The following is a 6095-nucleotide window of genomic DNA, read 5'->3' on the forward strand; positions in this document are numbered from 1 at the left end:
TCTCTCTCTCTCTCTCTCTCTCTCTCTCTCTCTCTCTCTCTCTCTCGTATAAGTGATCCACTAAACTCAGAGTCTTAGTAGTAAGTATTAGAAAAGAACCACCATTCCCAAGAATCCCTCATTTTTTTTTAAAGCAATCAGGGTTAAATAACTTGCTCAAGGTTACACGGCCAGTTATTTCTGGGTGTGCTGCTAAGTATCTGAGCCCAGATTTGATCCCCAGGTCATCCCTACACTGGAGCCGGTGTTCTTACTCGCTGAGCCACATGGCTGCCCCATCCCTCATTTTTTTAATGACCTGGTAGCTATTCATGCTTCCCCATTTTGTACTTTTAAAGTTGATATTTTTATTAATATATCTGTTAAATATTTATATTTAATGTTAAATTTAAAAACTTAAATTTTATATCAGTCTATTCATTTTCATTTTATTATAAGCAGCCAAAATTACATCCTCTTAAAAATATTTTTATATCCTGACTCTGTCATTCAGTAAGGTAGCTATCCTTTGTAGTTTTGAATCATCAAAACAAGAATGTGACAAGAATGTCACCCCTGTCTTCATCTAAGTCATTGATAAAATCATTTTTTTAAAGCATTGATCAAACAGAGCTCTCCAGGGTACTCAATTTGTCAAACTTCTTCTTGATTGACATTCAATCATTAATAACTGCACTGTGCATCAAACTATTCAATCAGGTCTGAATTCAGATTTCAAAATCATGAATTTAGATGTCATGTAAAGATAACCATCCTAAAAATTAGGGCAATTCAAAGAAGAATGGGCTAACTTATGAGGTACTGAATCCTCCATTACTTAAGGTCTTCAAGAGAAGACTGTATGACCATTTGTCAATTATGTTATAGAGGGCACTCTGTGATTAATTCACTCTTACTAGAGGCAGCCTGTTCCACTTTTTTACAGCTCTGATTGTTGGAAACCTACATCTGATTCTTTGTAACTTCCACTCATCCTAGCTGATTGCTGCTAGGTTTTCCCTCCATGACTAAACAGAACAAAATTAATTCATCCTTCATGTTAAAGCCCTTGAAACACTTGAATACATTTCTACCCCACCACCAAACATTCTCTTCTCCTCAATATACCTCCCAAATTATTTCAATAGATATTCATGGCATAATCTATACAGTGTAGTATACCATGAACTTGGGGACATAAAAACCTGATTTATGATCCTACCTCTGATACTGATTAGCTCTGTAACCCTGGGTAAGTCACACAACCTCTCTAGACGTTAGTTTCCTCATTTGTAAAATGAGGAGTTTAGACTTGGTGGTCTCAAAGGTTTCTTCTTGCTCCAAATCTTATCAGCCTGTGCTCCATCCTTGTTGCCTCTTTCTGACTGCTTTCAAAAATTCATTTTGGTCATTCTTCTTCATCATTATTTCCCATAGATGTGTTTTAATTTGTTAATCATCCTGAGGTCAAAGAATCTTCACTTTATAGGTTTTACTGCATCAGACCCAGCATAAATGAAATGGCATTTTCAACGTTAAATAACAAGTTAATCAAAGGCTTTATTGGATCCATTATCTCATAAGATCTGAGTCAGTGTGCTTTCTACCAAATTGCAATAATCCTGGTAGATCAGTGAAGTGGTAACAGAGTATCATAGAGCCTGAGAGTTCATCTAAACCTACTCACCAGCAGAGTGGGCAAAGTGTTAGAGTTGGAGTCCGAAGGCTTGGGTTTGAATCCTGATTCTGCTATTCATTGCCTGTGTGCCCTCATCAAAATCATTTTAGCTCTCTTGGCCTCAGTATGCTGAGGTTCATATGCAGAATGAGGGGGTTGGATTAGATGACCTCTGATCTTCATTGCAGATCTTTATCTATAGACCTGAAATTCATGCCAGAACAAGAATCTTCTCTATACCATATGTGACAAGGTGTGAATGGACCTTGCTATAAAGATCTCCCAGGAAGAGCACCTCACCGCTACCTCAGGCAGCCCACTCCATTTCTACAGAGCTCCAATTATTAAGAAGCTTTTCCATACATCAAACCTAAATTTACTTCTTTGTACCTTTTACCCTTTGCTCCCTATTCTGCCCTCCAGGGCCAAGCAAACCAAATATAGTCCATTTTCCAAATGATGTCGCTGGAAGTCTTCAGGTAGAAGCTGGATAGATACTTTGGGGGATTATTGTCAAGAGGCTTTTTATTTGAGTAGATACTGATCTAAATGATTTCTGGTGACCTTTCCAGCTCTGCAATTCTGCATTTCTAAAGTTTATACTATAGGAGAGACAAAACATTTTGATAGACATTTTGTGTGTGCTTTCCAAGGGCATAGCATGTTTTTTATATAAGTTATGAAGGAGATAATTGAATTTTACTGATAAAAGTTCTTTTTTTATGCCTTCCTCTCCACTTGTCTTAACTATCTAGTTATTTAGCTTATTACTTATATAGATAAAACACCAAAACTCTACCAGAAACCAGGGCTCCTGGTTCGGTAGAATGGGCTTGGAACAGTGGAGAAGATAAATGAATTTGACCCCTAAGCAAACATCTAGACAAATATCAAATTGGTCCAAAGGATTTCTGGCATGAGTTGCTGTATTTGGAAGACCATAAGGAAATTTGATTTTCCCAGTCTTAAGAAGATTAGGATCTGAACAAGGTATAGAGGACCATAGCTAGATAAATTAGTGATGGAGGTTATCTGGAATGTGACCAAGTAGTTTACTTTTATTACTATATCTAAAGTTTATACTTTATTTATATACTTTTTACTTTATTAAAATATTTTATTTAAAGTTACTTTATTACTTGTATTATATACCCCCAGAAAAAAATATAAGGTCAATCACATAGCAAGATTAAATACAAGTGAAGATATTCTATTGGTAAGAGATGTAGAGGAAGTCCTCCAGGGTACTGAGTGAACCTTTGTGTGGAGGTCACCTCCAGGTGCTGTAAAGGATGTGAATAAGAGTACAGCAGCAAGGTCAGACGTGGATTGTTGAAGGGAACATGGATACCACTGATTCTTTGGTGTCATTGAGTATCAAGTATGATACTTCAAGGGTCTGTGATTTCATCAGGGAAACCATTGACACAACTAGGACCCCCTCCCTTTCTTCAAAGATGGTTTTTGATAGTCATTTCAGTTGACACATCCACCACCCTGCAACAAAATTGGAGATGTAGTTCCCTGAAGAATGTGAAATTGGTCCTTAGACCATAGATACACATGCCATCACAGGAGCCATATTCAAAATCTTTCCATCTTGATAGATTATTGGGAGCTTGTATTTCTCCGGTTTAGCTTTTGAGAATCAAGTCAGCTCTGTGCCATGAAAAGTGGTCAGAAGAGGACCTCAAACTCCAGAAAACCTAGGAAGTGTGTGATCAAGAAAGAGAAGAAGATTTAAAAGGCACAAATATCATAAGTGGACATTTACTTGTGGTAGAAGAGAAATAGAGGAAAAAGTGATTAGTAAATTTATGTGACAAATGTCTGAGCCCACGACTCCAAGATTCAAGGTCAAGAGACTCTGCCTTGAGCTGCCAGTTCAATGATGAATATAAGCTTAGACATTGTGGAAAGGGAAAAAAACCTTAAAACAAAAGTAAAAGCCTACAAGATTAGCTTCAAAGAGGAACTGAATTTTTATATGTGTATATATGTATATGTGTGTGCGTGTGTGTGTGTATATATATATAATATATGTATACTTTTTTCAATTACATGTATAAATATTTTTTCCTTTTTTAAAAAAAGTTGAGTTTCAAATTCTTGAACTTCCTCCCTCCCCTCATCCTTCCTTAAGCTAATCAAGCAACTTTATATAGGTTATACATGTGGAGTCATGCAAAATATATTTCCATATTAGTCATGTTGTGTAAGAAAACACAGATCAAAAAAAGAAAGTTAAAAAAAAACTTCTTCAATATGCATTCACATTCCATTAATTCTTTCTGTGGAGGTAGATACCATTTTTCATCATAATTCCTTTGGAAGTATCTTAGGTCATTGTATTGCTAAAAATAGATGCCATTCACATTTGATTGCCGTTTCTTTTCTTAATTTTTCCTCTACCTCTCTTATTTAATTTTTAAAATCCTTTCTATGCTCTTCCAGGAATTCTTTTGGGGTCAGAGACCAATTAACTTTTTTCTTTGAGGCTTTGTGTTTGTATACATATATACACATATATGTGTGTGTCTATATATGCACATATGTATATATATGTATGTGTGTATACATACATGTATACATTGTTGTATTCTGAGTTTGTATTTTAATCTTCTCTGCCACCATAATAACTTTCTCTGGCCAGACTCTTTTGCTATTGTTACTGTTTGCTCATTTTTCCAACCTATTTATCAATTTTTAACTTTATATTAAAATAGAGCTATGCTTCTGAGATGAAGGGGCCACAGTCCCAAACTTCAGATTTTTTTGTGCTAGTGTTTTCAGAGCTAGTTCTAGGGAGCCTATAGGTTTTCAGTTCTTCCAAGGTGATATGATCTAAGAAGAGTTTTGGCCACTGCTCTCCTGATCTGTGCACTGGTCTATGAGTGACTACATGCACTCTTTTCTGTCCTGAAACTGTGCTTAGTATCCTCAGAGAAGTTGAATTTCAATAATGACTAATTTAGGAAAAAAGGATTCTAATTATAGAGATAGTTGAGACCACAGAGGCCATTTAAACCAATTCTCTCATTGGAACAGATACCTAGAGGTTCAATGACTTGTCCAAGGTCACAAAGGTAGCAAATATCAGAATCAGAATTTGAATTTAGGTTCTCCAACCCCAGAAAAATATTCATTCTACTGCATGGCTACATTCAATCATTAATGGTATTTAATTTGCCTGAATTACTTAGCACCTAATTGCCTTCTTTGATGGAATGTTTTCACCTTTTCCTTAATCTGTTGTCCTGATCTTCTTTGATAGCTAATAGTCTTTTACACTTTCTTTTGTATAAAATCCAGAATCTTACAAAATTTGTACTGGCTTCCTGTACTCACTCCATGTGAAATCTTTGAAAGCAGGTAGATGGATTATTTTCCAAACTGCACAAAAGCAGAGAAATATGCATACAACATTTTGAGGAATTGCAGAAGCACCTGAGGGAATTCAGTAAAAACAACTGGTATAATTGAATTTTTTAAAAAGTTGAAACAAAAAAAAATCTTGCCCATTTCTAGCATATGACAACACTGTCATCCAAAGCAGCAAAGGCAAGTCCATAATAAATAATGTAATTTATTGTGAATTTTACTACAGTAATAAAGAGCATCATTGTGACATTTATAAAAACCTCCTCCATTACCTTGAGAAGAAAAGAGGAAATGTCAGGGGCTTTGTTTGGTTTTAAAAATCATCCACATAAGCAGGTCATCAGAGGGGAAGAGTAATTGAGTTAACCACACCCTGTGCTGCTTCAAGCTGTAATCTTGGACTGAGATTACCTGGGGGCCCAAGAGATTTTCCCATCAGTTGTGATGAAAGAATTCTCTGATTTGACTGATTTGCAATCAAAGGACTAATGGAAAAGTAAATTTGGGAGATTCACACTTGCAGTTTTAAATTGTACAGTGACTTTTAGGATGCTTATAAAAATAGCAAAGAAATAGAGAGGGCATCCTACTGCATATAAACAGCAGAGTCTGCCATCAGAGAGCAGTGTGAAGATGGATGTGATATTGAACAATAGCAGAGCTTTTCTTTTTTTTTCTTCTGAATTTTAAATCAATGAAATAGGTAGAATCTATCACAGATTGGAATCAGAAGCAATTTCAAATGTTATGTAGTCTAGTCCTTCCATTTTACAAATCAGGGAAGAAAAGAAGGAAGGTAGGTAAGAAGTAAGGAAATAATGAGATGAGAAAAGAGAAGAGAATGAGGGGAGGGAGGGAAGTAAAGGAGAAAGGGAAAGAAGGAAGGAGGGAAGATAAGTAGATGGATGGATGTAAGGAAAGGGGAAATGGAAAAAAGGAAAGAGGGAAGGAAGGAGAAGAGGGAGAGAGGGAAAAAGGAAAGAAGGAAGGAAGGAAGGAAGGAAGGAACGAAGGAAGGAAGGAAGGAAGGAAGGAAGGAAGGAAGGAAGGAAGGAAG

This window comes from Petaurus breviceps, unplaced genomic scaffold (genome assembly GCF_028583685.1).
Source record: "Petaurus breviceps papuanus isolate PSGF00001 unplaced genomic scaffold, PetGlider_PUasm1.0 98, whole genome shotgun sequence".
Classification (NCBI taxonomy): Eukaryota; Metazoa; Chordata; class Mammalia; order Diprotodontia; family Petauridae; genus Petaurus; species Petaurus breviceps.